At 38.3% G+C, this 23,867-nt stretch overlaps 1 protein-coding gene across 3 annotated transcripts in view; it reads left to right on the top strand.

The window, feature by feature from the left end:
- The window catches only part of kcnh3 (potassium voltage-gated channel, subfamily H (eag-related), member 3), a 165,192-nt gene that overhangs the window by 70,602 nt on the left and 70,723 nt on the right, over positions 1-23,867 (top strand). The window lies entirely within an intron of this gene.

Here is a 23,867-nt window from a genome sequence, read left to right as displayed (position 1 = left end):
CTCTAACCTTACCCTTAAACTTACCCATACCACCACACCTGTCCCTAACCCTACCCTTAAACTTAGCCATACCACCACACCTGTCCCTAACCCTACCCTTAAACTTACCCATACCACCACACCTGTCCATAACCCTACCCTTAAACTTACCCACACCACCACAACTGTCTCTAACCTTACCCTTAAACTTACCCATACAACCACAACTGTCTCTAACCATACCCTTAAACTTACCCATACCACCACACCTGTCCCTAACCCTACCCTTAAACTTACCCATACCACCACACCTGTCTCTAACCTTACCCTTAAACTTACCCATACCACCACAACTGTCTCTAACCTTACCCTTAAACTTACCCATACCACTACACCTGTCCCTATCCCTACCCTTAAACTTACCCATACCACCACACCTGTCTCTAACCTTACACTTAAACTTACCCATACCACCACACCTGTCTCTAACCCTACCCTTAAAGTTACCCATACCACCACAACTGTCTCTAACCTTACACTTAAACTTACCCATACCACCACACCTGTCTCTAACCCTACCCTTAAACTTACCCATACCACCACACCTGTCTCTAACCTTACCCTTAAACTTACCCATACCACCACACCTGTCTCTAACCTTACACTTAAACTTACCCATACCACCACACCTGTCTCTAACCTTACCCTTAAACTTACCCATACCACCACAACTGTCTCTAACCTTACCCTTAAACTTACCCATACCACCACACCTGTCCCTAACCCTACCCTTAAACTTAGCCATACCACCACACCTGTCCCTAACCCTACCCTTAAACTTACCCATACCACCACACCTGTCTCTAACCTTATACCACTACACCTGTCCATAACCCTACCCTTAAACTTACCCATACCACCACACCTGTCTCTAACCCTACCCTTAAACTTACCCATACCACCACACCTGTCTCTAACCTTACCCTTAAACTTACCCATACCACCACACCTGTCCCTAGCCTTACACTTAAACTTACCCATACCACCACACTTGTCCCTAACCCTACCCTTAAACTTACCCATACCACCACACCTGTCTCTAACCTTACACTTAAACTTACCCATACCACCACACCTGTCTCTAACCTTACACTTAAACTTACCCATACCACCACACCTGTCTCTAACCTTACCCTTAAACTTACCCATACCACCACAACTGTCTCTAACCTTACCCTTAAACTTACCCATACCACCACACCTGTCCCTAACCCTCCCCCTAAACTTAGCCATACCACCACACCTGTCTCTAACCTTATACCACTACACCTGTCCATAACCCTACCCTTAAACTTACCCATACCACCACACCTGTCTCTAACCCTACCCTTAAACTTACCCATACCACCACACCTGTCTCTAACCCTACCCTTAAACTTACCCATACCACCACACCTGTCTCTAACCTTATCCTTAAACTTACCCATACCACCACACCTGTCTCTAACCTTACCCTTAAACTTACCCATACCACCACACCTGTCTCTAACCTTACCCTTAAACTTACCCATACCACCACACCTGTCCCTAACCCATACCACCACACCTGTCTCTAACCCTACCCTTAAACTTACCCATACCACCACACAGGGATGGAAATTAGCACCCGCCACCAGCCAAATGCGGGTGATTTTGAGTTGTGGCGGGTAAACTCGCTTCACCTACCGGCCACCGTGGCGGGTAAATAAAAATAGCATACTGTTTCCCCTCTTTATAAACTGTGTTCAGTGAATGCGAGTGCGGCCGCACTATGTATGTCCGAATATGACCAGTCGTTTTCGCCGTCATTACCCGGATGTAGTGCCAGAAGACGCGAATAATAACCATAATAACTCGCGCGCACTGAGAGAAGATCCGTCACTGTCATCCGGAAGCGCGCACCCGTCTCACAGCGCGCAAATATTGAGTTCTCTTTCAAGTCTTGTGCTTAAACGGACAAACTCACACAAAAAGTATGCCAACATGTTCATCTTGATGAGTATTCTAGCAGACATAGTCTGAATATGCCTTAAGTGAACTTTATACAGTCGTGAAAGATGACGCATATCCCTCTATTAGGTCTTAAAGGGGCAGTAGCTTTTACTGCTATGTTTAATGTCAAACAAACGATAAGGACATCACTCACTGCTCTTGATTGAATAGCTTTTGTAAGTTTAATAAGGAATAATCTTTCATTTAAACAGTTAAATATGCAGTTACTTTACATTTGATTACTTTATTACATTTCTGTAGGCTAGTAGACCTGTACATTATTATTTAATGTACACATGAGTGAGATCAAGTTAAACATTTTACTTTGAATTTTATTTTATACTGTTTGATGTTGCAATGTGCTAAATAAATATTTGCATAATTTGTAATTGATTTATTATTTGAAACTTTAATATTAATTAATGCAATTGCAATGCCTTGATTTTTAGTAAAGTTACTCAGTCATAGCATTAGCCATAAATGCAATGGATAATTGGCATAATTTCTTTTAGTGCTTCGGTTTCAGCCAATAATTTTTATTTCGATGCATCCCTACTGACAATGTTCTGCTCGGTATGTCGTCAACACGCTTCAGAAGATGCCAAAACTAGTAGTTTCATTGTTGGTACTAAAAACCTAAATCTGGAAGCCATAAAAGAATCATCCAAATGCCACATCCAGGTAAAAAAAAAAAAAAAAGAGAGAACATAGAGCCCTACTCATTTAATGAAATGTATATCAGTTCATGGTTTGTGTGTGTATAAGAGTGAAAAAATGTCAGTATTTCATTGAGATTTGAGATTAAATAAACAGCTTAAGTATTGTAGAGGTTGTAGTATTAATTTTCACGTGCAGTTACACATTGTCGGTTAAAAACAAGAAAGTGGCTGGTAAAAACATTGAGTGGCTGGTAGATTTTGAAATCCACCAGCCACAGTGGCCGGTGGACAAAAAAGTTAATTTCCATCCCTGCCACCACACCTGTCCCTAACCTTACCCTTAAACTTACCCATACCAATACCAATACCCCATACCCATACCAATCCTCACAATACAACATGAGAAAAGCATTGCTACTTCAGGATATCCCCCAAAATTGACACTAATATACAGTATATTTTTTTAATTTATAGGGCGTCACATTTTCTTCTCGGTAACAAACATTTCTGAGCCTTAGACTTATGCCATACCTTGAAACATATTAAAATACATCTCAAATATACCAAAAACACTAAAGGAAACATTGTAAACAATCACTGGTAACAGGGATTTGTCACCTTGATGCAATCACACCTCTAATCCCTCAATCTTCAGGGCTATAACAGTGATATTGACATACTCTTCCAAATGATTACTCTCAGATGATGGATATGATGGTCTGGTCTAGAGCCATATTGACAATTAGGTTGTTTAATGTGTTTTTTATTATGTAGGTTGAGTAGCTTACTATGTAAATAAAATGTACAGATATGTTATTTGTATACAGTAAATTGCACAGTATATTATTTTGGCTGTTTACCTAAGAATATTTGTTTGCACATGTACTAAACAGTATGTGTATATATCTCAATCTAGGATGCGTGTGTTAATGACAGAAATAAATACATGACTGCTTGTGTTTGTCTCTGTGAAGAATATATGAAATAATTTTGCAGAGGAAGTGCCTTGTATGTTCATACACACACATGAAGACTTCTCCCACACAATCCTTTTTTTATTTTCCTTTCATCTCCTATCACATCCTTAACGTCCTGCCAAGCCTTGTCATTTCCACACTGGCTTCCTGTCAATTTGTGTCATTCTCAGTCTTTCCCCACCTCGCCATCTGCCAGACATGATTCCCCCTTCTAAGTGAATCTGGCGCCCGCTTGAGAAAGATGCCCGTAACAATGCCTGTGAGTCTGCATACTGCCCCTAAATAATGTTTATCGCCCCTCAACGTAGCACAGATCTGTAGCTATTCACTGTTGGATCTGCACTTAAAGGTATTGAAATGAGACAATATTTTCTTGAGATAATATAAGATGATACTTATACCACTAAGTAATTCATCACTCAGAACACCCCTGCAACTTCGTAGCAACCTGTTAGTAATCTCCAGAACACCTTAACCACATAGCAACACCCTGGCAACCACCCAGGACACCCCAGCATTGTATTGGCGTTTTTTTTTTTTTTTTTGTGGAGGAAAGCAACACTTCAATTCTTTAATGCAAGCATTTCTTCAAAATCTGTATCATACCCAGTTTCTGTCTATTTTTCATTGACACAAAATAGCTCTGTGCATTGCTAATGTGAAGTTAGATTGGAGAAAAAGAGATTATGCTCTTTGAAGTGCATCTCAACTTCTACTATTCTCTGAAGACATGATCAGGCCTTGTTAAAGCAAGAAGAAAGCAAACAAAAGGGATGACGGGAGATAATGTTTTGGCGCTGCATGTGCTCTTCAGGCAGTTACAGCATTTGTGCCTTAAATACATCTTTTGGATTTCCCTTATTGTTTTTTTTTATTTTTTATTATAGCGTTTGCAAAGTCCCAAATTAGAGAGGCACATTTCACTTTCTCATTAAAGCACATAACAAACCAGATTTGACTGTACAGTTAGCTTAATTACACTGCGCCCATAATGAATTGAACGCTCAAAGGTCTTTGTGCCATACTGAAGTGCACTCCTGCTTATTTGTGAGGAGTTTTGTCTGTCTCTCCCTCTCAAGAGTCCTCTTTTCTCTTTTGCTTTGCACACTCTCCCGATCGCAAACACTTTTCGGTTTGCTCTCACACACCCTCACACAGCTCGACTTGGCTCCTTCCAGAAACGAGCACTCTATGCTCATCCTGCGTTGCGTTTAGATGTCTGTTCATTTTCTCTTTTAAGTGCCTGATGTTGTAACATAATTTACTAAATCTCTGGTCCCTGATGAATCCCTGCTTTAATTCTTTTATATGAAACTTTTTTCTGTTCTTACAAGATAACAAATTTGTTAAGTAAGTAAAGGATTGATGTATAAACAGAATTGCCTTGTTTGTTCATGGCATAGATTGAACAAAGTGCTGGAAACATTCCTTAGAGATTTTAGTATCATGCCACATGATGGCATCACGCAGTTACTGCAGATTTGTCGGCTGCACATTCATGATGTGAAACTCCTCTCCCATGACATCCCAAAGGTTCTCTATTGGATTGAGATCTGGTTACTGTGGAGGCCATTTGAGTATAGTGAACTATACTGTTTGAGATTATTTGAGCTTTGTAATATGGCACGGTATCTTTTTGGACGTAAGAAGGTGGGAATATTGTGGTCATATTAGGCTGTGGCATTTAAACGATGCTAAATTGGTTCTAGGGGGCCAAAAGTGTGCCAAGAAAATATCCCTCATACTATAACACCAGCCTGAACCATTGATACCAGGAAGGATGGATCCATGCTTTCATGTTATTTACTCCAAATTCTGAACCTACCATCTGAATGCTACAGCAGAAATCAAGACACATCAGATGAGGCTACATTTTTCCGGTGATCCCGTGCAAATTGTAGACTCCGTTTCCTGTTCTTAGCTGATAGTAGTGGGAGTCGGTGTGGTATTCTGCTGCTGTAGTGTAGATCATCTGGTTCAAGGTTCGAAGTGTTTTGCGTTCAGAGATGCTCTTTCCTGGGTTGTAACAAGTGGTTATTTTAGTTACTGTTCCCTTTCTATCAGATTGAAACAGTCTGGCCATTCTCCTCTGACCTCTGGCATTAACGAGGTATTTTCACCCAGAGAACTGCCGCTCAATGGATATTTTCCATTTTTGGACCATTCTCTGTAAGTCCTAGGCATGGTTGTGTGTGAAAATCCCAGTAGATCATCAGTTTCTGAAATACTCAGACCAGCCCATCTGGCACCATGCCACATTCAAATTTTCACTTAAATCAACTTTCTTCCCCATTCTAATGCTCAGTTTGCACTTCAGCAGACCGTCTTGACCATGTTTACATGCTTAAATGCTTTGAGTTGCTGCCATGTGATTGGCTGATTAGATATTTTCTTTGATAAACATAAATGCAAATCAATAAATGTGATGTGCATAAATATAATGCTATATTTATTACAAAAGATAAAATCATTGACTTAAAAAAATATATTATTCATGAATGAATTTCAGAATTAATCTTCTGTTTGGATCAATCTATAACTTCTGTATGAATAAAAATGCTTCCATACAAATATGTTGTCTCCATCATTTGATTATCATTTGATGAATCACTGCTGCCATGGCCAATATGAAAAACATCTGTCATAACTTTTTTCAAAAGTTGAAAAAAGTTTAGAGCATGATACTAATTGTTCCAGACAAATAGTGTTAAATTTTGTGAACAAGGTGTCATGTATAATGAGCTACATTTACATAGAAAGGAGATGTTTTTTTTAGACTGAGAAGAATGATAATGACTTAATTTAAATAATGTTACCCACTATTATGCACCTGGTTAAACTTTATAACGGGTGCATAATGAATAAGGCGAAGGTCAACTGTTTGGTAAATATGCTCCTGAATGCTGTTTGTGCGGCGTGACTAATGACATTTTTGAATAGTGGAAATTTTTCACTGTGCTGTTGCCTTAAGAATGCAGAATTGAGTTCATTTGTATCAAATTATTAGTCACTCTCTCGCAAATCCTTACTTACACACTCATCTTTTAACACCATGGTTTTATTCTCTTCTCACATTTGCTCACTCACAAACTGGCAGACTTTCTCTCTCTCTCTCTCTCTCTCTCTCTCTCTCTCTCTCTCTCTCTCTCTCTCTCTCTCTCTCTCTCTCTCTCTCTTTCTCTCTCTCTCTCTCTCTCTCTCTCTCTCTCTCTTTCTCTCTTTCTCTCTCTCTCTCTTTCTCTCTCTCTCTCTTTCTTTCTCTCTCTCTCTCTCTCTCTCTCTCTCTCTCTCTCTCTCTCTCTCTCTCTCTCTCTCTCTCTCTCTCTCTCTCTCTCTCTCTCTCTCTCTCATGTGGGTGTGCTGCTTTTTATGTGTGTTGTATCAGTGCACCTCTCTCACTCTCTTGCTCACTCTCTAGGCTATAATCAGCAGTGTGTGGGGGCCGTCCCCATAGTTTTCCCAAGGCTCTAGGGGCCAGTGACAGAGCGTTGTGTTTTAGAAAGAAAGAGAAGGAACCAGAGAGAGAGAGACCTGGGCATTCAGCTTGGTAATTATGTTGCCAAAGTGCCACGCAACTTGATGTTGTGCAGCACTAATAAATTGCCTGCTGTCTGCATTTTACTTTTTTCCACGCTTCGTTTTTAGAAAGAGACGAGGTGGAAAAATGGCAAAACAACAAGTTGTTTTCCATTGTTACGGCCCATCAGTGTTTCTATAGGGTGGATTCAGGCTGATCAGATGAATTTGAGGGTGGGATTAGCATGTGTGAATGGGAATAGTACTCAGTCTAACACACACACACACACACACACACACACACACACACACACACACACACACACACACACACACACACACACACACACACACACACACACGTTGGTCTATGTGGTTTACAGGGACTCTCCATAGGTGTAATGTTTTTTATACTGTACAAACCGTATTTTCTACCCCCTTACACTGCCCCTGTCCCTAAACCTACCCATCACAGGAAACATTCTGCATTTATACTTTCTCAAAAAACATCATTTAGTATGTTTTTAAGGCCATTTTAATTATGAGGACATTTGATATGTCCTCATAAACCACATTTATAGTGTAATACCAGTGTAATACCCATGTAGTTATACAAATTTGTGTCCTCATAAACCACATAAACAGGCTCACACACACACACACACACACACACACACACACACACACACACACACACACACACACACACACACACACACACACGTCTGGTTCACTATCTTTGTGGGGACTCTCCATAGACGTAAGGGTTTTTATACCATACAAACATACAAACTGTACATTCTATCCCCCTATACTGCCCCTGCCCCTAAACCTACCCATCACAGGAAACATTCAGCATTTTTACATTTTCAACCTGTATGATTTTTAAGCCTTTTGAAAAGTGGGGACCGCCCCTACAATGTAGATGATCTCAGGTTTTCCTATCCTTATGGGAACGTTTGGTCCCCACAATGTGATATAAACAAGGGCACACACACATTTTAACAATTTATTTAAGTCCACTTTAAAATAAATAATTTACAGGGACATAAACATTATAGGTGCAGTTTAACGCATGTACAAAATCATGGCCCAGTGGCATACACAGATCTTCACAAAAGCTCATCACTCAGGTGTTATGGGTATAAGTAGCAGCGTCTCCTCCATATATCGCGGCTGCCTATAATAGCAGACAGGGCACAATACTTCGCTAGCTGTTTGGCCCTTTTCTTGGGCATCCCAAGTTGCTGAAGGCCTCGTACCACCAGCCTATGAGTGTGTCCTAAGCTGCCGAATATGAACACCAGTAGTCTGCCTCGATAACCGATCTCTGAGATGGAGTTTAAGAGCGGCTGGTATTTAATGACCTTAATCATAAAGGCTTCCTCCATGCTAGAGTCAAAGGTGCATGCCACCTCCAGAATGAACAGCTCACTGAGCTCCTCATTAACCACAATAACATCTGGTGTGTTAGCAGACAGATGTGAGAAAGCATCAGAGTTACTACTACCATGCTGTAACATGGATGCTTTTACGCTAGAGTGTTTGTATATTTATACTGAGGGTGAGAGATGTTTTGATACGTCCTTCACTATAAGGTCCACTATTCTGTCGTGGCGTGCGATGTACATTCCCTTGTAAACATGACAGCCATTCAGGATATGTGGAAGTGTCTCAGTAATCTGTTCGGTGGTGTGATGTAGACAGTGAGGGACCTGGGTCAAAGGAAACCAGATGGAAAGGTCAAGTCTGGTAGGAAGAACTTACACACACACACACACACACACACACACACACACACACACACACACACACACACGTACACACACACACACGTGCACACACACGCACACACACACACACACACACACACACACACACACACACAAACCTATAGGGTGGTTCGGTCTAACTATTTGCTTCGACTATATCAGACAGAAAAAGTAAGGTGGGTAAAATAAACAGGAAACCAGCAATTTTAAATTACATGATTTTATTTTTGTATTTTTTTAACTGTTGTAAAAGTTCTTCCTAAATTTCCACTGGAAGTTGGTTCCACAACCTGGGGGAAGCTATAGAAAAAGCTCTGTCACACATGGAACGTAAGCCAGTTTGCTGGACAACTAACAAATCCTGCTGAGAAGAACGCAGGCAACATCTTGGAATATAAAGAGTTTAAAGTTGAAATAAATACTCTGGGGCCAGACCGCAGAGAGCTTTGTATTGTGAGTATGAGAACTTTAAAACTCTTGGCTCGTAGCCAGTGTGATTTCAGGACGGAAGTATTATGATCTCGAGTTTTAAAGTCCTAGCTGTAGAATTTTGAACGTACTGTAACTTATTAGTATGTTTAAAAACCCCAGTAAGAACGCATGTCAAAAGTCAATGCGAGAGCAAACAAATGTGTTGATTAACTTTTCTGCAGCAGAAAGGGATATCATCTGTTCTACAGTTACAATAACTTGCTCAGCTAGATTTACTTTAAATGGTTGCTGGCCAAGACAGTTGTGGAGTTTTCAGTAATACATGGGTGTGTGAGTATGTCAGGCTGTTGGATGATCTTTAAGATGTTTCTTTCAGCGGGGTTTTGATAATACAGACAGCGATGCATTATTTATATAATGAATAACATCTTATAGACTACGCAAAAATAATAGGGTTAGAAAATTATATACCCTGTCCTACAGCTAGTGATAGTTGGAAACCATTCTGGCTGAAAAACATAGCCTCTGTCAAATGCTTCATGATAATTCCCAGAGGCTGTTACAGCTTTAAAAAAATTGGCAAATAAATAATGACAAGTAGAAGTTCATGTTGATCTCTCCTGCTTTGTTGTGTGTAAACTGTTTGGAGTCATTCAGTTGTGTGTACAGTTGTTTGTCTTTCAGTTGTGCATTAAAATGTGTTAAGGGATAGAAAATTGAACTTTGAGTAAAGTAAGACTGATCTCTTCAGGACAGTGGCCCTCCAGGAGCAGGATTGGACACACATGGACTAGAAAAACTAAACTTGCTTTTTGATCGATCTTTTTAACAAAATGTAATAGCAAAAAAGTTAGCAGTATGCAATAAAAATGTCACATGTCCTGTTGTTTCATCAGTGAGCACCATTACAGTATCAGCTTTTGCAATACCTTCCTTCCAATGTTTGGGATCAGTTAAAAAAAAAGAAAAAAAAAAGATATTAACACATTTATTCATTTGATCAAAAGTAATAGTAAAGACTTTTACATTGTTACAAAAGATTTATATTTTAAATGCAGTTTTTTTTAACCTTTTCTTTAAAAAACAACCCGTTCTAAACTGCATAATAATATTTTATCAACTTATGAGTTGTATATAAAAGTATATAAAAGTACACCACCAAAATAACCTTATCAGTAATGTCACAGTTTTTCATCTAAAAATAGAAAATAATAACCAAGTTACCTAGCATATTTGTCTGTATTGGCAATCCCTGTTGTTTGGTGAATGTAATAAAGTGAGTATTAAAAATTAGTCAAAAACTGCAGTATTTCCACACAAAATTAAAAGAAGAGGAAAAACAAATGTATAATGAAAATGTACTATAATACTGAGAATTACAGTATGAGGATTTTTTTAATGAACATTTTATTCTGATATAGGGGTATAAATATGTAACCCGTGCTGGCAAAATTAGTCACAATGAGCACATTTTAAAAAATGTGTGTTCATCATATACAGTAGATAGTCAACAAAGTAAATTTTGATTTTTCTGAAGGTTTTAAAACAAATCACCACAATTGTTTGATTAACATGAAACAGACAGTTACGACCTACTGTACCACACGGATCTAAATTAATGTTACACATCAGATGTTTTTTGCCAACAGTTAAACAAACTTTCATTTAAGACATAACAGATGTTTGTGTCAATACTCACCGTGACAAAAACTATGGTTCTGTGGATATGTATAAATCAAAATGTAAAATAAAGACACTTTTAGATGTTTAATTGGTATTTGAAGCATATGGATCACTATAGATGAGGGCTTAATGAACACATTTTTTGTAAAAACTTCAAAATATTATTATTTTTTACTTGTATTGCCTGTATTTTGAAATGATCTCTTGCACATTCCGACTCCCTTTGCCAGTCACATATGACTCAGTGTTTCCCTGTGAGATTCACTCATTGACAACAGTGATGTGATAGTCAGTGTCAGTCTTGACATGGTAAATGCTAACCAATTCCAAACATATCTCCATCTCTAGCAACCGTGCACTGTGCAACATCATGAAGACCTAGTGTCAATTAGATGTGTGTGCTAATAGAAGCAGGTGTAAGGAGCAAGGAGCTCCTGGATCTTGTAGTCACACTTGTAAACAGTAGCAGCACATGAGTAGTGGTAATCAGCTGTTATCTAAGTGTCAGCTGTTCCTGCAAGTTGCTGCTTTACTGAGCAGATCTATTTAGGATTTTTGCTTGCCAGCATAGGAGAAAAGGAAAAATCCTTTCGGGACAGACCAGTTGTCAAAATTATTCATCGGGGGTTCAGAGGGGAACTAAAAATACTTCTCCTTTACAGTTTACACCATGGAAATGAAGCTCTGGATTTCACTGGTGGTGGTGATAATGGCAGGTTCTCTGTGTATTATTCTTAATTCTCTTTCTTTTTGCTGTCAAACACCTGTATATGTATAAGCACATGGCAGGTAATTACAGAGAAACCTGTCCTGTGTGCTGCCAGAAATATTCAAGAGCAATGCCACAGTTTGAAGGTTCACGAGTTTACGCTTACAAATAAGTCAGATAGAAGAATAAATGGTATACATATTTGGCGTGCTGTCCGAAGAGAGTGGCCTGAACCCAGAGTACTCTCTGGGTTAAGGAAGTGAATAGGTGGGTGTGAGGAAGACCGGGTGGTGAAGGAATGTTGAAAACGAGGAACATTGGTGAGTTGACTGGGTGTTTATATGACCCTCCACTTGTGCTGATTAGGTAGACATGTTGATTACTGATTGCTGACAGATGGTAAGAATGACATGATGATTGGATAAATCATTTGAACGTGCTCCTCCCAAACTTTGTTAATGAAACATCATAAAGTGTGAGAGGTCAAATGTGTGTCCTTCAATGACAGCTGTACAGGCCAACCTCCCCAAAACATGTGGGTATATCTAAAATTTAAATTAAAACTCTTCAACTTACCCTTAATCTGGACTTCAATCTTCGATTCAGGCGGCGGGACACAGTTGATGAGACCACCACTAAGCAACATTTAGCAGAACTGAAGTTGTACAACATTGATTATACTGCACTAATTCAAATCAGACTCTTCACATCACAGTGAATGTGACCCATATCTGATTTTTTTGATCCCACTTGATCCTGTTTCTGATTTGATGTTCACATGTGGTTGTAAATCAGACACGTATTTTTGGGTAAAACTTATTTGCAGTAATAGTTACCTTTGGCGTCAAGAAGAGCAAGACAGTTACCACATTTAAAAAGTAACACAAGCAAGAAAAGAGGCTAAAAACAATTAGAATAGGTGATTATGATGTGATTTTAGCCAAAAGCGTACTACTATATATGAGAGAGAATATTTCACCTTGTTTCACAAATGCCAAATTCTAAGCCTATGCACCGTTGTCAATTTTATGACAAGCACCAGCTGAAAAACATACAGCTGAATACCAATTGAAGCTTTTCTGAGGTCAAAACATTTGAAAGGCTTCGTAAACTCGCTTCGCATTTGGCTTAACAAGCATTAACAAGAAATCATTAACCTTTATGAAAGCAGGCAATTATTACTAAGCATATTTATTCATTTAACATTTGCTGTTGCATCTTATAGTGACTATAACTCCTATTTTTAAGCGCTTTTTGTAGGGTTGAAATATCAGTTTCAAAAGGCCTTCATCAAAGTCTTCAAGACTGACACACCACTTTACGCAATATTCTTTTCACCTTTCTTTTGATGGTACATCACTCACTGCATCTCAATGCTGCTCTAGATAGATTAGACTTGGACTCTCCTGCTGCTTCAGTTAGCTTAACTAAACTCTTAAAATGTCATAATCAATCAAACATCTTCCTACAACCTTCTAGTTATTCAAACCTTTTAGTTATTCTTAAGTTAGATCACACATTACACATTGTATGCATGGTTTTACATGTTGCGATGTACGATTGCGATTGTGATCTGGTTTATAGAACTGTTGCATAAAAGCCATATGTTAATATTATGTAACTTATGTTTTAGACACAATATTCTAAGCTACAACTCAAATAATTCAAAATGAAGGCACACTGTTCACCTGCTGTTTTATAAATACTGTGAATTTGGACATACAACTCTTTTCACATAATATTTTTCGCATACTATATAGTAGGGAATTATGCATATTTGGATACTTGCGTCAGTCACTTGCATATTTCCTGATGAAATCAGGGTTGAACAAATCGGTTGAGGTAATCTCGCACATAAAGGCAGTAACTTATTGCCACCTATTAGCATAATGATATAACCTACATTAAGAGTCACTAAACACTAAATACATTATGCCTCATTCACAGTAATTGTATGGATTATTTCATATTTGTATGCACAGGAAAATTCTCACGAAAAAATCCGGCCTAATTCACAACGTGCATATACACATTAATTTGTTCTTAATCTCGCTGTAATGTTAATGAATTTGGAGTATTCTAAATGAGCGACCATTTGCCCAAGGTTAGTCATTTGCATTAAACACAACCAAACCATCTCCATATATGGGCTTTCTATAACCTTTTCTTTACAGCCTTTCTTCATTCTCAGAAATATTATGGCACTCTCTAAAGATGCGCTCTCATCTGCAGTAAGATCCTCCATTACTGCCAATCCTCAAAACTAGTTCAGACACAATAAACACTTTTCATACAGACCCATACATTTTACATTTTAGTAAACTGTAAAAAATAAAAAAATAAAAATAAGTTACCTGGTTGCCTGGTTAAAATTCTGAGTTCATTGTAATTAAAATTGAGTTAATACAATGAACATTTTTGAAAGTCGACTACCTTTATTCAAATATTATTAAAAGATTGTGTAAGCATATTGAAGTGTGTGTTTTATTTGTAATGACCAAGCCTGCAGTGCCCCTCTCAGATACTGAAGCTTTCGCGCCTCGATCGCCCCCCAGTGACCGATCCCAGTATAGCCGCCCCTCTGTTTTCTAATGGACGCGAGGCAAACTAAACAATACAATTACCAGGGGCGTTTCTAGGATTTTCATTTTAGGGGGGGCTCAGCCCCCAGTGAGGGTAGGCCGCCTGTAGAAAAAATGGTAACACTATTTAGTTTAGGGTCCAAGTTGCGCTATTAACTATTAGCTTACAAACATGCATACCCAGAAGATATTGGCTGTTTATCATTACTTATGAAGCAAATACTAACACCTTACTGCATGGCCATACTGTACATGCATTAATCATACCCAATAATGTAGGCAGGTTTATAGATCCCAAATGTTAGGGGGGGCTCGGGGGCATGCTCCCCTGAATTTTTTTTTATTTCTATGATCTATATATGTGCATTTTAAGATGTTCTGATGGTTCTTTTGTGTAAAATGTCTGAATTAACATGTCAAACATGAATGTTTAGTTTAGCTGCTTACATTTATCTTACTTGACGTTGAGTTGCGCTGCTAACATTTGCGCTCAGCCTCAGCGGTTTCTGTGTGACCATAAACCCGGCCTACTCTGATTTGATTGGTTTTATCAAATATTTTGACATTGACGAGCGGTGACAGACCAATGACGCTCAGATTTACACACACACACACACACACACACACACACACACACACACACACACACACACACACACACACACACACACACACACACACACACACACACACACACACACACACCTCTGCTTCTGACGTCCACTGCGCTCTGCTCAGAGCCCCTGCGGATTAAGAGTGACAGACTAAAAAATGGGACGAAGCTGCTGAAGCCCCCCTAAAAAAGGCCTAGGGACGCCCATGACAATTACACTTCAAATATTTTTTCCCCAAGGTTAGTTTATGTAACTGAAGGCAGTTATCATCACAATGATTTCATTTCAAGTGTTCGTTTTAAAAATAAGTTTAGTTTGAGTTAGTTATTTCATGCTATAAAAACGGGGAGTGTGACGTCATGATTGACAGCTGAGACTGACGGCTTCTCTGAGTGAAGTTGTCACTCAGGCACTAACAGACTTTTTTTCGGAATTTTTGGGAGCAGATTAGAGCTTTAGCTTTAATTTCTACATTTCCATAACTGTTTATTTCACACCAACATAGTATATTGTTCTGCATCTGCGAGAGTGTGGGCGGGCTTTTGATATCGCAGCAGTACTTCCCGCTCTACTTCCTGTTCTCTACTGCGCAACTGTCCCGAAATCGCTACTGCGCAGACTCGGTCCCAAGATGTCAGCGCCGTGCAGGCCGCCTGAAAGCTTCAAATCTGGCAAGCGGAAACGGATGATGTCGAGTCGTCCATATTTTTTTACGGTCTATGGTAATGACGCAGGAAAACATGCCAAACTGTGTTATTTTCATGATTTATAAAAAATGTTTTATGTGGTTCAGATACAATAATAATTTGAGTTTCTATTTATTAAACCAATTTCCTTCATTGTATCATCTCAAATTTTTTATTTCAATAAACTTAAAATTTTAAGGCAACCAGGTTACTTACTTAAACCAACAATATTTTTTTTACAGTGTATGAAAGTTATTGGTGCATCCCGATTTACTTGTGAAACGTTTTAATGTCGATTTTATGCAAATTGTGCATACGTTATTTAAATAAAATAATTTATAAAAATGTTTAAAAAAATTATAATGGTTTAAAGTATGCACATGTATACAAGCGCACACATATAGCACTTGGGTAGTGGAAAGTTGGTTAAATTCAGTTCTGATCTGAACTGGAGAACTGGAGCTACCATGACCTTGTTCTGTGCCTGATTCACAACACAAGATACAAACTCCAGTCCACACTCTGAAATAGTTAAGTATTTATGGGATGTTGTTATTGGAAGTCTCGTTATTTTATTCATCAAGGTCCCTGTGGTTATTTTGCCCTGTAGCAAGATGTCTGCTTAGAGCGGAGCCAGTTTTCACAAAGAATTTCCAAGATCTGAGTACTCTTCTTGCTTATCTTCTCTCAAGTTCATTTAATGTCCAGAAACACTTATGTACTGCAACTTTATTCTTCAGCCATTGAAGTTCAACTAATACAAAATGTAAATTGCTTTATATCTTAATTACTAATTCATTCTCATTCGTTGCATTAGAAAAGGAAATCTGCTCAAGCATTACATTATTTTAAGCAGTCTCTGCGCCAGGCCGTGGGGGGTGAGGGGTGTAAGAGATCATCATAAGGAAGGCTTTGACGCCAGGCCTGATTTTGAGTCACCAAGAATAACAAAATAGTCCATAATATTCTAGTTTCTTCAGTTCGACATAGTAAAACAGGTTTTACATTTCTTCTTCCATCAAGACTAGTGTAGAAGCATTACAGTAGCACAATAATGATTTGTTTTCAAAGACTTCCTCCATCAGACCATAAATTGAGTCTTCATACCAGCTTAATGCCAGTTACACTTTATTTCAAGCGTGTATCAAAAAATTTGCACTCTTTTTAATTCTATCATCATAAACAACAAATTGCAGATACAGTAAGATTACATTTTCAGTGCCTTTAAGTCAAGTCAAGTTGAGCTTTATTGTCATTCCACTACATGTGGTGACATACAGTAGAACGAAGTGTCTTGCCTCGTAGGACCACGGTGCTACATAAATACAGACAGTATAAACCCATACACAACTTATCTACTGAGAGAGTCTAACTATAAATACATGGTAACACTGTAGTATGGGGAACACATATTCACTATTAACTATGACTTCTGCCTCAATAAACTCCTAATTTACTGCTTATTAATAGTTAGTAAGGTAGTTTTTGTAGCATTTAAGTTTAGGTATTGGGTAGGATTAAGGGATGTAGAATAAGGTCATGCAGAATAAGGCATTGATATGTGCTTTGTAAGTACTAATAAACAGCCAATATCCTAGTAATATGCATACTAATAAGCAACTAGTTAATAGTTAATAACTGAACCTTAAAATAGTGTTACCAAATATACTTATACTAATATACTATAAAAAAAATGTTACCTATACAAATACTTTCACATAAACACTGTACAGTGCAAAAGGAAAAATTGTAAGGGAAGCAGCTGGCTGGCGAACAGTGCAATATGATTTTCAGTGCATGAGCATGTAAAGAAACATTTTTGTATGATTGTAGAAAGTGTCTAGTGCACATTGAGTGTGTTACTACAGGTGGTTTGTAAGGCCCACTCACCTAACTCTACTTGCACAAAAAATTTCAGACAGTTTTTTATTTCGATTTTTTTGTGGTAGGGTTGGGCAGTGTTTGGGGGTGGATGTGAGACCGTCCATGTTTTCAAGGTGTTTTTCAGAGGTGGATAGGGTGATTTGAGTTCAGGGCTCTCAGCCTGAGGGACAAAGCTGTTGAGCATTCTGGCAGAGAAAGCTTTAATGCTCCGGTACCGTCTTCCTGATGGCAAGAGCTGCAAGAGACTGTGGGAGGGATGGCTGGGGTCCTTCACGATGCGGGTACACTCTTAGAAGAAAAGGTTCTAGCGGCGCTACATATTTGGGTTAAATATAGAAGTATAGTTTGAGTATACTCCAAAGACCCTTTTATTCTAAAAGGGTTCTATAATGACCAGAAAGAACTCTTTTGGCATTTAAAAAGAGTTCTATATAGAAGCATTTCTTATCTTAGCAAAAACTCTCTTAATTTTGAGTAATTTTTTTCACGAAATAAGACGATTACTTTGGCTTGTCTAGTAAATACTTGTTTTAAGAATGTTTCGATGCTTGGACTAGAAACAAGACAAGTAAGAAAAGCATTTTTTTGCAGTGAACCTTTTAGGGGTTCCAACTACGTAGCACCGATAGAACCTTTTATGGTTCTATATAGAACCTTTTCTTCTAGCTTTGCTGAGGCATCGTGTGTGGAAAATGTCCAGGATAGAGGGGAGAAGGGCATCGATGATCCTTGCAGCAGTGTTCACTGTCCATTTGAGGGTCTTGTGGTCTGCTGCGCTACAATTCCCAGACAGTGATGCAGCTGGTCAGCAGGCTCTCAATGGTTCCCCTATAGAATGTGGTATGGATTGGTCGAGGGAGACTTGCTCTATTCAGTCAGCGGAGAAAGTGTAGGCGCAGTGATTTTACTTAACAATAGCTGTTTTAAAATGTCCTTTTCCCTTAAAACACTATTGATCCTGATAATTAAATGGTGTTGGTTAAAGGCTAATATCCAATTTACTTTCATTTTCCATAACCCCTGATGCTACAGGGGCATATTTCTGAAGAATATATATACTGATAACACACATATTGGCTTAATGTAAACCATATATGCACTTTAGTCACTTTAGATAAAAGTGTATGTCAAATGCATAAAAGTAAATAAACACATCTCATGAAGAAGAAGGTCAGTTAGATGCTTTGCAGTACCAATTTCGCTTGCTGTTTTTGCGACCTGTCATACAGATTAATGCAGCTTTCATCATGTTGGGGTCTGGGACTCCCTAGTCTAGTTGGTTATTCAACATTGAACATTTATATAATCTTGTCATTACCTGAAATAACATTTTTGAAAAAGTTACTTGATGTCTAAGCATAGCCCCCAGGCCAAGTGCAAAGAGCAAAGTATACAAACCATCAGTTGGATAGACAGTGGGTTAGCTTTTGAGTCATGTTGACAAAGTAAAGCTTTTCATCTAAAATTCAGGGGGAATTGAATGTATTTGGTAAAATTAATATAGCCTGCAAGGGAGAAAAGCCACAGGCAAGCTAACGGAGATAAAGAAGTCATTAAAAAGCAGTCGATGTGAAACCATAGAGAGCAAACAGCACTATCTACTAGCTGTTATGCTAATTCTTCTGTAATGAACAACTAGCATGTTACATTGACAGCTTTACTTGTATTCTGTTGTTTAAGTGAATAAGATGCAATGTTTCTTTTACACTTGATTTTGTACCTTCCAAAAGCATAAAGCTGATATGGTGTGAATAGTGCAGCTTCGTGCCTGTAAGATGAATGTGTGTTTGCTGAGAAACAAAATTGTGCATATGAAGTTACCAGATATAAAAATATTAGCATTTTCAACCTTGGGTCTGCTTACAACTGTAGAAGTGTTAAGTATATTTTTATATTATAATGTATATTTATTTTATTTTATCTAACTGAACAAAACATGTTGGAAAGGATTACACAATATTTTACTACATAAATGTATAAAACTGCTTTTTTCACTTGTTGGTTTGCGGACATTGAGTTTGTATTTAAAGCTCTGATTTTGGAATATCAAAATAAAATAAAAATCTTTATTTCTGACTAGAAGAAAAAAAATATTTTAGAAGTCTCACTTTTTTTTAATTTAAAGTTTTTCTTTTTTTACATGAGGCACTTTGAGCTGATTAAACAATAAAAACAAGTGAACTAGCATACATTATACAACCATTATATTTTTTAATTTGTAAAACAAACTCATTAAACTATAAACTTTGGCAGTATATTATCATGTCTAGCCATAAAAAACAAACATTAATGTGCAGCGTTTGAAGCGTTAGATAATTGAAAAAGTTATGTGCAAATCATAGTTCAGATTAGTGGTGCAGTGTTATCTCATTAAAAAGAAAGAGAAAAAAAGACAGATATAGTGAACTGGGACAGAAGTATTGTCAAAACATTAATTCCACAGCCTCTTTTCCATTACTTAAACAGAGCGAGAGAGCGAGAGAGCGAGAGAGCGAGAGAGCGAGAGAGCGAGAGAGCGAGAGAGCGAGAGAGCGAGAGAGCGAGAGAGAGAGAGAGGGAGAGGGAGAGAGGGAGAGAGAGAGAGAGAGTAGTGGTTTAATGCAGTTTAGTCTAGTTTCATGGTGACGTCATCTCTTGGTGACAATCAAATCTGAAATTTGACAATGAAAATAAACAGCATCTTCAGATTGTCTTCTAAACAACATTTCTAGTGTTTATTTTCCCATCTGTTGTGTCATAGATCTCTCTGTTCCCAGAGAGAAATTTGAAAACCACTTTAGGTGTGAGTGTTTTGTCCGTCTCAGGGATCCTGCATTAATCACCCTCAGCTTTTATTCTACATTGGTAATGTTTCATCACAACAACAGCAAGTACATCTAATAAAACTCATACGGAAGCGTTTGTTAGTGGGATTTGCTTCATTCATTACAGAGTAACGAGAATAAACAGGAAGTAGCAGGCAGGTAAAACAGGGCTTTATCAGAGAAAACAATTCAACAATGCAGATCTGGCATTACTAATGTTCACAACATATCACAAACACGGTAACACTTTAAAATACTGTACCCTCGGTAATGAATAGCTACACATGGTCAAATGAGTAACGCAATATTCTAGTTACTAAGGAACTCTGATTAATGAATTAGTAAGTAGTGCTAATCAGTAACTTCTTTTTTCATACCTTCCAGAGGACTACTCAAAACTATACTGTAAGTTCATTATAATTAATGGGAATAATGCATCATGTATAATTAATTTTAAAGTCAAGATCATGGTAACCCACCAGTAATGACAGTAAAATATTACCAAATTCTTTAGAAAGAATTACTAATTATTTGTAACTGTATTCTAAAGTGAAGATCATGGTAAACCATAAGTAATGACTCGAGTGTTACCAAATACATTAGAAGGACTTTTAATTTATGTATAATGCATTGTAAAAGTATATGCCCTGTAATGCACATTATAATGCATTTTATGATCTCATGAATAATTGTAACCACAGTTATATTACACCTTTAGAAAGTATAGTGTAGTAACACGGCAAACAATTCCATTTCAGATGCAACAAGGAATCTGTGAATATTATAATGCATTTTTACTTTGTTTACACTTATTTAGGAGAAGATAGTTGGAGCCGGAGCCGAACATTATGACCTAATATTGAGTTGGTCCCCTTTTGCTGCCAAAACAGCCCTGACCTGTAGAGGCATGGACTCAACTAAAGACCCCTGAAGGTGTGCTGTGGTATCTGGCACCAAGATGTTAGCAGCAGATTCTTTAAATTCTGTAGGTTGTGAGGTGAGGCCTCCATGGATTGGACTTGTTTGTTCAGCACATCCCACAGATGCTCGATTGGATTGAGATCTGGGAAAATTGAAGGCCAAGTCAACACTTCACACTCGTTGTGCTCCTCAAACTATTCCTGAACCATTTTTGCTTTGTGGCAGCGCGCAATATCCTGCTGAAAGAGGCCACAGCCACCAGGGAATACCATTTTCATGAAAGGATGTACATGTTCTGCAACAATGCTTAGGTAGGAGGTACGTGTCAAAGTAACAGCCACATGGATGGCAGGACCCAAGGTTTCCCAGCAGAACATTGCCCAAAACATCACACTGTCTCCGCTGGCTTGCCTTCTTCCCATAGTGCATCCTGGTGCCATGTGTTCCCCAGGTAAGTGACACACACGCACCCAGCCATCCATGTGATGTAAAAGAAAACATGATTCATTTGACCAGGCCACCTTTTTCCATTGCTCCATGGTCCAGTTCTGATGCTCAGGTGCCCACCGTTGACGCTTTCAGCGGTGGACAGGGGTCAGCATTGCCACCCTGACTGGTCTGCGGCTATGCAGTCCCATACGCAACAAACTATGATGCACTGTGTATTCTGACACCTTTCTATCAGAACCAGTAGTTTCAGTTACCTTGAAGAGCACCGTAATATCTGATGAAATATCAGACTGCTGGATAACACGATTGACCAGTCAGAAGAATCGAGTAGAAGGTGCCGAATAGTAATATAATAATACATCACTTTTCTTGCCCTCTTCTCTCTTTCTTCATACCCTGGCTATCTTTCTTGAAAGCTGTTCTGCTGACTTTTTTGTGCTGTTGTCTTGAAGATTTGATTGGTAGCTTTTCTCTCCCATTCCATCCACTTTATTATATCTCGAAAATGAACCCGCAGCTTACTGCTCCATTTTAAATACCACAGTCATGGGTAAATCTGCTTTTGTTCACAACCCTGTGAAATATTAATCTTATAGAGGGAGAAGGGCGCCCACCAGCCCATGGATCAATATTTGCACCTTGGCGCAAAGCAATAAATATTCGATTGGTGAGAATATGATTATGACTTCTTAGCTCTAAGGGGTGATTTAATGACTGCTAAAAATTAAGGCTGTGCATTACATTCTTGATATCATGCATAATCAAGCAATCTTTCTTTTCTCTTTTTTGACGAAAAAGCCTTGCTTCAGAATACAATACATGTTTGTGATTGCACTGGGTTTATAAGGGAAGTGTGTGGTAAAAAAAAGGGGCTTTAGATTCAGTGCTTGTTCTTGTTTCATTATTCACACGTTCAGATATGAATCCTGTTAATTTGATTCTGCTCGCCTTTTTCTGCTGTTTAAAAAGTGAATTGTGAAATGAATTTCATTATGAACACTGCCTGTAAATCTAAAATAAAGAAGGATGACAAATGTAATTTCACAGTTATGTGAAAAACAGTTATGCAAAATAGTTCAGTAAATCTGAATACATATAAACGAATGCCAATATACCACTTTGATTATATTAAATAACAAAAATATGCTTTTCAGTAACAGAAAAACGACACAGTGGCTCCCAAACATATTCTATAAAATATATGAATTTAATACGAAAAATCAAACCACGTATCACTTTTGTTTAAAATAAAGAAAAGCGTTTGGACACTTATTTTTTAAAGTGACTATGGTTCTGAGAACATGTTTAGTATATGTGACGACTCCTGTGTTTAGTGGGGTTTCCCCAGGCTGAGGAGGATGGTTTGCTGGCTCCGCCCTCAACTGGCTGTTCTCAGATAGCTTGATTAAGCACACCTGTTGCTGACATCCTGTTGGGCCTTGTTAAAAGGAGTCTGAGGAAAAGGCCCAAGGGCGTGGCAGGCTGGACTTGATTGCTGTTTTGCGTTTGTTTGACTTTGTTTCTTTGGTACATCCAACACTACAACAGCACATTACCCTTTCATGCATTCCGTACACAACACACTGATTCCTGACTGTTACACTTAATACTGTTTCTTTTCTGTATAGTTCTATTTTGTTAATAAATTTGGTGTTTTATTTCGGCTTTCGTGTGTGTCCCAATCTTTGTTGCGTCCCTATGAGCCACGGGGCGTAACATATACTATATACACCAATCAGGCATAACATTGAGTATTGACAGGTTAAGTGAATAATAAGTGATTATCTCTTCATCACAGCATCTGCGGGTGGGCTATATTAGGCAGCAAGTGAACATTTTGTCCTCAAAGTTGATGTGTTAGAAGCAGGAAAAATTGGCAAGTGTTAGGATTTAAGCGAGTTTGACCCAATTGTGATGGCTATGAGGTTCTCCAAAACTGCTGCTCTTGTGGGGTGTTCCCGGTCTGCAGTGGTCAGTATCAATCAGGCTGGCCTGTGTTGTCCAATATATATACTGCCAAACAAAAATGTTTAAAAAGGAGTTTGAGAGGAGCTCATCACAGCAGCATATATAAATGGCTGCTTACCCCACTCCAGTCACATTCATTCAGGCATCTATCAAATAGTCCAATGAACTTAGAGCATAGAATCGAATATCAAGCTTGAACC

Source organism: Pseudorasbora parva, chromosome 5 (assembly GCF_024679245.1).
Source record: "Pseudorasbora parva isolate DD20220531a chromosome 5, ASM2467924v1, whole genome shotgun sequence".
Taxonomy (NCBI): domain Eukaryota; kingdom Metazoa; phylum Chordata; class Actinopteri; order Cypriniformes; family Gobionidae; genus Pseudorasbora; species Pseudorasbora parva.
The sequence above is the reverse complement of the archived record's forward strand: the minus strand, read 5'-3'. Positions and strand labels throughout refer to the sequence as shown.